This window comes from Columba livia, chromosome 24 (genome assembly GCF_036013475.1).
Source record: "Columba livia isolate bColLiv1 breed racing homer chromosome 24, bColLiv1.pat.W.v2, whole genome shotgun sequence".
NCBI classification, from domain to species: Eukaryota; Metazoa; Chordata; class Aves; order Columbiformes; family Columbidae; genus Columba; species Columba livia.
Genome location: NC_088625.1, coordinates 5,085,968 through 5,097,362, shown reverse-complemented (window position 1 = coordinate 5,097,362; position 11,395 = coordinate 5,085,968).

The following is an 11,395-nucleotide window of genomic DNA, read 5'->3' as shown; positions in this document are numbered from 1 at the left end:
CTTGTTTCCTTAGCTCCGTATCTACTGCTATCGTACAAAATGTCTCAGATGCTTTGGTTCATATCTGGATTGCAAAGGACTTTAATGTCACAATCCACCTTCACTGAACACATCTTATTATTTAGCGCTTACTATTTCGCACTCCCACAAATGCTACGTCAGGTACAGAACACTCATATTCCCTTGCTATTGAGCTTTTAAACACTTCCATCCATTTGGGCTTGGAAGGTAAAGTTCCTTTGGTTTTTTGCTCTGTTCTGGCAAATTACTGAGCAGAATGGGAAAGCAAAATCTGTCATCTGACTTGCTGATAGTTTTACTCCATGCAAAAAAACCCGAGAGGTCAAGGTGCAAAGAATGTATAGAGAGGTCAAATTTCAGAGACTGCAGCACGGCATGAAGCAATTTAGAAGATATAGTAAAAGAGGATACAGTAAATGGGGTATAAAATCAAGGATTGATTTGAACAAGGTCAGTTTTCTACCTGGAAAGTGTAAGGGGGGAAAAAGGGGGAAAAAAATCCCAATTTGAAATTAATTTACTAGCCATTTTAAGACCAATTCAAAACTGCTTTTGTTCATAGCTGGTATTTCAGGAATGAGCACACGCAAAGGCACCTGGTCTGGTTTTAGGGACTGCAACACTTTTGGAAAGGAATCAGCTCCGATTTGGACAAAAACAATGGCAGGCCAGACGCAGAGCCTGCCCTGGGAGAGGGTACCAGCTGTCTGCTCCGCTTCAAACCCCTCATCATGTTCTTGGAGAGAAAGCGAGGGGACCTGTTAGGGGCTGCCGAGCTCTGTGCTCGGGGCCAGGTCCAGACGGTGGAGCCAGCGAGCGTGAGGCTGCTCCATCGCCTCCCACTTCAAATCCTGGCACCAGGACGAGAGCAAACGAGCTCTGAACAGACACCAAGGGCTGGGAGCGAGGAGGAGGGATTAAAAACAGCAGCGCGAGCAAAGATGAAATGCTGGAACTCGGGAGGACAGCGGGGGCAAGGGTGGCAGCGCCCAGATGGGCAAAGCACCTGCTGGCACGCAACGGAGAGGACTTCATTTAGCAGGCAGTACGTCCCACTGTTAGCCAGCATAAATCAGCCCTGCTTCTCGCTGGCTGTGCTCGGGCACAAGACTTTTACAGCCCTGCTGATGGTTTGATCCCACAAACCTGTATAGATGCGATGTGCAGGATGGATAGCAGAGGAATCTCGTGGTAATGAGAGCGCTGCCGTAAAGCAAAACAAATCCTCGGAAAGAAATGGATAAAACCACCACCATGCCCTCCTTCAACCCTTTAAATGCTCACCCCTGCTTGCAAACGACTACTATTGCAGTGCTGCTTCTCTACAAATTCCATGAGAACCTGGTATTCTCCTTTTTGGTTTACTTCGGCTATGCATTGTGTCACTGTGATAAGTGGACACCACATTTTGGCCTGCATTCATTCCAACAAGGTGCAGGCAATTAATTGAGACTCCTTGTTAAGAGCATCATCTTCTTGGGCTCTGCAGCTGATCAGCAGCATCTCCAAAGGCAATTTGGCCACCCCATTGACTCTGAGAGCTTTCTGCTACTAACTGAGGTACTGCTGTTGAACACCAAAAAGTAGGTGGGGTGAATTAATCCAGGGCCTCTTGTTGCTGCCATTAAGTAGTAAAATGCCCAACATGGCTCAAACCAACACCACCTCTCACTAATATGTTTTGTCAGCTCATCATAATCTTAAAAGAAAGCTTTAAGTGCTGGGAGGCATCTTGGTTTCTAATTAGGATTTTGTGGCATCATGTGCCTATTTAGTCAAGTTAACCTGGCTCACGCTGCTACTGACTTCAAACATGTACTTGAGCTCAGTTCTTCCCCTTAGAAATGGTTAATGTTAGAGCCAGGCTTTGACAAAGCGAGTTTGCACACATAATGAGAAATGCTCTAGTGCACTCACACTATAAAGTGTTACACACCTAAAAAGTCTCCAAGCAAGCCAAAAATATGAAGCATGAACGCTTTGCACTAGCACCTGCTCTTCTCAGCAGCTGAATATGTATAAACCATGTTGAGGTTAACTAAAGGAATGATCAAAGCACCAGGAAGTCATCATAAGACTGACTTCTGGTTATGGGAACTCTAAGGAACTTAAACTTCTAAGCAGGAGAACTAAATCCTGACTGCCAGATTAGGGAATAACTTCTCCCGAAGCCACCCAAGACACAGGTTTGCACCAGTTGCAGATCTGGCCCTATTTGAAATTCTTTCAAAGAAACCAAATCGCATTCATTTTCTTAGCAACTGCCCTAGATCTTAGCTGCACATTACTGGCATCCAGAGGCAGAAATCAAAGTACAGGATACTTCAAGGGGTGAATCAGAGAGCTGAAGAATCCATTAATTTCTAAGCCACCACAAAAGATTTTGCTAAGCTGCTGTTTCATTACCACTATTGCTACTTGTATTTTCAGAGGCCTCGTAGTGTTCTTAACACTTTGCAAACAACAAACCAGAACTCACAGACTTTTCCAAGCAAACTCCTTGGGTTTATACAAACACAAAGGCCATCCGAAAAAGCAGAGATTTCAAAGCTTAGTCTGCCTTGTCAAAATGCACTTACTGAAACTTGTTTTCATCAACCATTTGCTTGCTGTACAACATTCGATCTAAGACCGTTTTAAAAAATAATTTTAGTCTTACAACTGCGTAATTCCTTTCTGTTACAAGTCAATTCCAATTGTGGTGTTCTAATCACATTTCAATCCATATGCACATATGCAGGGGCTGACCGAGTTATCACAGATGGTACTCGCATCTCTGACAGGGAAAAGGTACCGACCTGTGGTGGTGGTGGAACGTGGAACGCACAGCACTTGTGTTCCCTTTGGATGCAACTTGAATTTCACCTCAGTAATCCTTCCTTTGTGCTCTCATCCAGCTGCCAAAAGGAGATCTGAAATAAACATCATCAACATCCATCAGTTATGGCTTTTAAGCATCCAAAAACATATCTTAGATAAACAAACAAAGAAAACAAAAGACTCGGTCTGGACCAAATTCTGGCTCCAAAAAAAACACTCTGGAAGAAATTTGTGGTTGAGACCCGTCATATTCAATCCAGTGATGTGAATTTACCTCAGATGTGCCCATTATGCGATACTCGGACCCCAAACCATTTGGTGGGTGGCGTGATGTCTTTCGGCATCTTTCAGCATGCAGCTCAGGGATGTGTCTGCTCTCTGGGGTCAGGGATGCCCCACTTGTGTCAGAGGGAGCTGATCCAGATGCAGAAACACTGAGCAGCGCAGAGCAAGAGACACTCGGGTTGATTTTACATGTGCAGTTCAGCTATCGGGATCAGAGCACCTCCGTGAGCCTGTCGGGACTAACTTTGGGATCTCTTTTGCCCCATGGATGTCTCCTTAGGCCTGGACACCTCTCACTTACCTTTAGGGACCTGCCAAGGTACCCCAGGTGAGGGACATCCCCAAGGCACTCATGCCATCAACAGCGAGAGGTGCCTTTGGAGATGAGCTGCAATGTCTTGGGGCAACTCAAGCCAAATGGTCTAAGCCAGCCAAGCCTGAGATCCAGCTCATCTTTTGTGCTCGTACCCAAAAGCACAGCACCCTGTGGAGCCTGCATCACAACCCAGCCTTTCCAAACTATCTGCAAAGCCGTGAGGACACGTGAAAATCTTCACGTCTCGTGTAGCACGTCTTTCCTTCCCACTGACTTTGCACCACTGTTGTGACTTCCAGGGAACACAAGGCCTTTGCTGTGGCATGTGGGACTTGAGGGCAGGACAGATTGCTGAAATTGAAGAGGGTGAGAGGCTGCAGAGCTCTGAATGGTCTGCCTTGTCTCTGCAGTTTCAAACTTTGCCTAAAAGGGATTAATTAACATTGGACAAGCCCACGGCAATCCCTCACCAGCTCTGGAGCAGAGGAGCCTGTCACTATGGTGACACAACATTAAAGGGCTGGGTCCAGAGTGTTATTCTGGCAGAAAGACGCACAGACTGGGCCAGAAACTGCGATGCTGGTTGTAACTCTGGTGGAGATAGTCCAGGCTTACCCTGGTGAGACTGGGATCAGCCCTGGCCTGCAGCCTTTGAGGAGAGCTCCATCCCGTCGTGCAGATGGTTCGCCTTCTCATTTGGAAGGGCTGAATGACTTTTCAAACCTTTGATTCCTCGCTGATGTATTCACTTCAGGAGACACAAAAGTACAAAATCTCAGCATGGAGTGACTCCCGTGCTTTCTTTTTCTTTCCTTCCCACCCCCACACGTCCCCCCCTCCAGCTCCCACCCCTTGTCTTTTCTTTTCTTCTCTCCCTGGACAGTTTGATAATTTGGGCATGCAGCCAGAATGTCTGTCCTTATTAGCTTGGGCTGGCTGTGAAACACCTGCAGCCCATTACAGCCAAAGGACGAAAAAACCCAGTTGTCATAGGTAAAGTAATGACCACTTATTTCTTTGTTTTAACACACTAAAAGGACAGTCGAGGGGTGGAAGCGAAAAATGACATCGCTTCACCATCACACCTGCCATCGACCAGACTTAAAGATATGAGCCGGTGTCTCCAGTTATCTGATGAGTGACTCCAATAAATCATTGTCACTTTACACCAGTTCCAGTTTATTCAATATCACGTGCGCTTGCTGCATTTGAAGAGCATCTTGTGCACCTTTTTTTAAAAAATGTATGTCTTTATTATGAACTAAATAGGAATGAGGAAGAAACTTCCCTCTGGGCAGGTTATAACTACCGCAATACCCTTCAATATCCAAGCTGGTACCAGATCCAGCAGTTTCCACGATCTGTGTAGCTGGCAACACCGGTGAGGCAGTGAGAGGCAATATTTGCAGAATATTATGGAATTCCATCTTACCTCAAACACCAGCTAATTGCACTTCTGCAGGACTACCCATCTGGTGATGAGCCCTGCTTATGATTACAAAAATCCTACTTCCAAAGGTGTATTTGTACACAAGGATGGCTGTTAGTCAGAAGAGGTGATTGGTGCCTGCTAAGATGTTGACAGTAAAGAGATCAAGATCCTTTAGATCCCCTACTGTTCAGTAATGTCACAACCAAAACATACCTGGACTGAAGGAAAGGCCACAATCAGACCTCCTGGTAGATACATCTTACTGAAGGTGGATGTATCATCGTAGGGGATGCCAGAGAGCGAGGATCTGCAAGGACAGCAAGAGGTCTAAATAATTTATCCTGAACTATGACAACAAAGTTGGTTGCAGCCCCATGAGTTTTGCTACAGAAAGCAGACTCACTCTCTAAGGACTAGATGGTATTTCGATCCCAAAAGCCCATTCAGTGAAAATGCCACAGTCAAGAGACCCAGAGTTCCTTCCAAAACTTTGCTTTGTTTTAATCAAACTTCCTTGTCTAGCTGCGAGGCAGTGGAGACATTTACCCAGCAGCTGATGGCTTTAGTTCTGCATCGAGTGTAGTGCAGCGGCTTCAAAACAAAAAGGAACAGAAATGCTTGGCACCACGGGGGACTCTGCCAAATATTCCCACTGCTGTCCCGGAGCATGGGAACACGAGTCTGCTGTTGCACACAGGTCTGACTATTTGCATTTTTAATAATTCAAGAGTTTAATTAGTATCATGGCCTTAATCAGAGGCTGAAAATACAGCTGAAGTCATCAGAGCTTAATTAGGTTTTTTTAAAATAAAAATATGCAGTCTGAAAATGTCTCTGCTAACATGAAGGTCTTTCTTTAGCTTGATGCTTTGGGGTTCAGCTGAGCTTCCACCTGTTACTTCTGATTTTCTGTCCTCGGAATAACTCAAAATCCCCAAATAATACTGAGTCAAACCAACGGGTTTCCCTGCTTATTTTTATACACCGCTCTGGAACCAGACTCAGAAAAAACCTGATTAGATTGAAGAGAACATCTTAATCCAGGTATATCCCACAATCCGCATGGGAATTCCACCTCTACAGGAAATACAACGTTTTTACAGCACCAACAAGTATCGCTGGATATTCAGTCGAGTCAGCAGGAACACAGACCTGAGGGAAATACCTTTGTATGGCCACACAAATCAGCATTTATTAGTGGGGCTGCAGAAGCTAACGCTGGTTCTTTGCAGCCCAAATTGGGTGGTGAAGCTTGGGAGGTCCGGTGCTGCTTCCCTTCTCGAGTACGAGGGATGGATGTGGTCTCGAGGGGAATTATCACCGATTTGGGCCGAGGGAACCTGAAATCCTGGCAACAGCCACGCGTTGAGTCAGCGGACAGATTGATAGCATTGTACAGGACATCCTGGATGAACTTTTTCAAACAATATGTCATTTAATGGTGGGACTCATCACCACCCAACGCTGCGGAGGCCAAATATAAAAACAGGTTCAAAAATGGCTTAGTAAAAATTCATGGGATATAAGTCAACCACGGACAATTAAATATGGTAATCCGGATACAACTTCCAGTTCAGGAAGTTAGTTGGTCTAATGTTCTTCCACCTCCAATTTACTTGTAAAAAGGAAGCCAGAAAAATTCTTGCTATGCCAAAACAGTCCCTTGGCTCCGAGCATTAGCTGGAATCACAATAAATTCTCTTTCTTTGGCAGGAGGAGGGGGATACACTTTCTTTCAGTAATGATGTTACAGCATGCTATCTATTTCCCTTTGCAGCTCCTGAACCTCTGTGTAACCTCCCACCTGCCCGTCCCCTTCGGAATATCACAAATAAATTAGTGAAACCTACTGCAAGGTGATAGCAAACGCAGATACCACTGAAGCCCATTTAGCAACGAATTAGGAATCCAATCACTATGTACATAGGAAGGGTCTGACTGTTGAGAATACAGGACCAGAGGAAGACGCTGGAAATTCAAGATGGAAAAACACAAGTTGGTTTGTCCACAAGGAAATTTTCTTGTAAATCCAGGGAAGTAACTGTTTGATTTATTTCCTGACGCATGCCTGTGCAGGGGCCAGTTTTATATACATAAAATACATACACACTGCAGTGTTATGCATCACCATCCCCTTTGGATCCTGCTAAACTCCTGCAAACTCTTGACCCAAAGAGCAGCTCATGGCACCGGTTGTTTCCTCTCTGCTCCCTTGTCTCCTTACCTGCTGCAAGCATTTCTATCCATTGTCTGGTTTTGAAGGTGTTTAGGGGGTTTGCTGGAGAGCAGAGGACAAGATGACAAATGGGCTCACACACAGCAATGGAATGTGAGTGAGTCTCAGCTATTTTTAATTAAGAAGCGATGACAGCTGACTAAATTCCCTGACACTGCAGTTAAAGGCTCCCTGACCCAGACATTATTGGACACACTCCTAAGACCAATATATATTGGTCCCGACGGTGCTTCTATTATTGTCCCCGCCGTCTCGACAGATGCAGGACTAACAAAATCTATGTCTATTATCAGCATGCAAATAGTGAGATAAACGTATGAATGCTTATGAGCAGGAGGAGGCAGCAGGTGAGAGAAGGACAACCAAGGTCATTTTCAAGGGAGTGCTCAAAGTGCCAATGTTTAGTTTCAATAAATGTTCAAAAGGTTCGGACAAATTTAACTGCCATTTTCATTTTCGGTTGGTTAAATCAATGATAGATTGACCACGAGAGGGGCAGAGAGACAGAAAGAACGTTTCCTGCTGTACGACAGATAAAAGATAAGAGGCAGAGCAGTATGGTGCCTTGGACTGGCTTTTCTCAGCCCACAGATCACAGGGAGGGCTCAACTGAGAAAGCTTTTCTTCTGATTCCCAGACCGGAGAGCCCAGCAAACTAACGAAGTGATCTGGATTTTAAAGGACAGAGGATCACCTGGCTTCATATAGGACTCTTTAGCAGAGATGAGAACGCAGCTCCCACTGTCACAACAGACTGGCAAGAAACTGTTTCAACAACAGACTGTCTTGGAAAGATGTCAAGAGCAAGATGCCGACCACGAAAAGAGAATATAAAACTCACTTTTGTTCTCAGGGCTTGCACAGAAATGAATCCGGCAGCAGGTTCCTTTACCTTGAGCTCACTAGGTTCTAGTAGGACAAAGAAAAGATTCCCTTTCCGCCCTTTCCAAAGGATCATGGAGAAAAGGGGTAAACCGGAACATGCGGCAAAGTCACACAGATCACGTACAAACTTGACATGAGCGAGACAAATACATTAAGGAACATCATCAGGAACTTTCCAGCACGGTGGGAGGAGGGGGAAAGAGTTGCTTTCTGCTGTTGCTAAGACGGTTCCCCCACCCTTGCTCTCTCCCTTTCTCCTTTCATTGGCTCACCAGCTGCATCGAACCATCATGACAGGTCTTGCTCCTCCTCGCTCCATCAGCTTCTGCCTATGGCCTATTACCAGGGGAGAGCAAATCAGACACGTAATCAATAGCTTGTGAGAAGGAACAAGGCTGTGCGGTGCTGCATTTGCATCAAACCTCTCGCTGCCTATGTCTCTGCATTCAGATAAGCACGGATTAGCTGTACTGGCAGAGGTGAGCGCAGGCGGCAGCCTGGGAGCAAAGCAGGGCTGCAGGGAGATGTGAGCACAAGGCTGCACATTCTAGTCCTGAACTTCAGGCTCTGCTTAACAGAAAGCTCAGATTCTGAGCTTGCAGGCAAACCAGCACGATTCGAGGAACATCAGTGTTCAGCCAGAGCGCTGACCTAGAGGCACAGAGCAAAGCTCCTTCCTGGTGGCCTGTCTGAACTAGTGTCCCCAGCTGGGTCTGAAAACAAGGGAAAGGTGGAGAGCAGAGGAGAAACCTTCTTTCTGCAGTACCATAAGTGCTGGAGAGAGTCCAGCGCAGCCACCAAGATGCTGAAGGGAGTGGAGCATCTCCCGTGTGAGGAAAGGCTGAGGGAGCTGGGGCTCTGGAGCTGGACAAGAGGAGACTGAGGGGGGACTCATTCCTGGGGATCAAGATGGAAAGGGGGAGTGTCAGGAGGATGGAGCCAGGCTCTTGTGGTGACAACCAGTGACAGGACAAGGGGCAATGGGTGCAAACTGGAACACAGGAGGTTCCAGTGAAAGAGGAGAAGCAACTTGTTGGGGGTGAGGGTGGCAGAGCCTGGCCCAGGCTGCCCAGGGGGGTTGTGGAGTCTCCTTCTGTGCAGACATTCCAACCCGCCTGGACACCTTCCTGTGTAACCTCATCTGGGTGTTCCTGCTCCATGGGGGGATTGCACTGGATGAGCTTTCCAGGGCCCTTCAACCCCTCACATTCTGGGGTTTTGTGAAGTGATGCCCTCTCCAGCAAGCTTTCAGAAAGCTGCTTGGTCTGAAGGTGTCTGGAGGCCTCCTAGGTCATGCAGAGAGAATAGAAACACTCCACAAAGCCAGAGAAAGTTTCCCTGTCTTGAACCAGGATGGCCCAAGACAGTCAGCTACCGTAACAGTGCTGGTTAGTCGCTGCCAGCCTGCAGAAATTTGGGAACAGCGGTTCCTTTGTCTTGCAGCATCCCTGTCAGGTTGGCTCTCCCCACCCTACTAAAACCCCATTACTGGGCAGTGAAACTCAGCAGCAGTGGGACAACCCCAGGTCCCACCCCATGGCAAGGTCTGGAACCAGATGCGAAGAGGCAGATGCGTTGGAACACATTTCCAGCTACAAGCAAAACGGGCTTGAATTGACACCACACATTGATGAAACACCAGCGCAAAATAAATAGATGTTGCCAACGGCTTTAAAACCGACTGCAAAATAAAACTGACTTATCAGTGGTGGGGAAACCAGCGCACAACCAAGTTAAGTGTGAGTTACTACTCGGCTGGCCTCAGGCCTTAAAGCTTTGCAGTTTAACTTGCCCAAGTAAGGCAGCTGATGAAATAACCCCAGGCACATTGGGACGCGGGTGAAATAGCAACCCTTTGGCTATTTTCTTTCACCACACAGGTGAGTCAGCATCCGGACTACGGAAGAAAAACTGGTGTTTCCTTTTCTGTTCGGGACTGCAAGTGACCGGCAGCAGAAGGAGCTCAGTCCCATTTCTCGCCTCTTCCTAAGAGACATGTAGACAGACTACAAGAGGTCAATGAACCCAGCAGAGCCATCCGCTGTGGTTGGATACACATACATTGGACACACAGTGTCCCCTAAACACTACATCTCCCTAGTCTGGACACTCCACTTCCTCTCTGGCCTTTACATTACACAGAGGTTCAATCAGGAAGAGTTAGAACTCAAACTGTTGTAAATTAATACAATTATGAGGCAAGATACAGGAAAATTTTCTATGGAAATTTCCACAGTCAATCTGTTTATTTCAGGGGTGGCTGGACAGAAAACACTGGGTCAGTTAAAAATATTCCCAAGTGTCTGACCTGAGTAAATCCATTTTTTGAAATCCACGAGGATGGTTTCTTCAATATAAGATGGAACTTCAAGTTAAAAGGAGGAAAGAGAAGAGAAGAAAAGAACATGCATAAAAATCAGGTTCAAATCCCTGCTTGGCCTCACACAGTAAGGACTCTGAATTAGGGCTATAGTTACTTAAATGGCTTCAAGTATTTTGGGATCTCTCTCCAGTTCCTATGATGGAAGTTTCATCCTGAGGCAGAACAGTACGAATGTCCTGAGCTCTCAGAAATGTTCACGGCTTTGGACAAATACATTATACCCAGCTTCAAAACAAATCTGTTCTCTTTTTGATCTTATGTAACCGTCTAGATGTCTGTATTTTGATTCCTCCCAATTGTGCCTTCAAACTGGTACAGAGATCCATGAAAGAAAATTAATGGACTGGAAGGAAACCTACACTTTTTTTTGTGTATCTCTAAACCATGTGCCAGATACCTTTACAGAGAAGAAAAGCATGAAATTTAGCAACAACCAAGACGATAAAAATGAACTCAAATAAGAACTCCTATCATGAGTTACGCCTCCTTCAACCACTCAAGAAGACAGAGCCTATCAATGAAGACTTTTTGATCAATAACGCTTTGAAATAAAATGGAAGCTTTTTCAGACTAACTCAAGAAGCAACTGACAATGGAAATTATTTGGCCCCTGGTGGCCTGGGATCAAAATTGTTTCCTCCTTACTCTTAGTGCCTACACAACAATGTTTCTCTGGGCCTATTAGATTTGCTGTAGGTGGAAAAATAGTTCGGTTATTACTGCGAACATGGAGGAAATACCCAACAGAGCTGGTTTGTTATAACCTACGCTGCTGTGGCTATTGCAATGGTCAGTTCATTTTGATGGCTCCCACCATCGCTCCCTTACCCGGCCGAAGGGTCAGAACAGAATCACCATGTCATGCAGATCCTCAGCAAGAAAGGCAAAAAGAGGATGAGTGTGCGCTTCTTCACCCCCAACACTTCACGGGCACGGCCTGGGGTAAGAAGAATAAAAAATACATTAATATAAGGAATAATATGACAGATGACCTGACAGGAAACCCCAAGCAGAGGA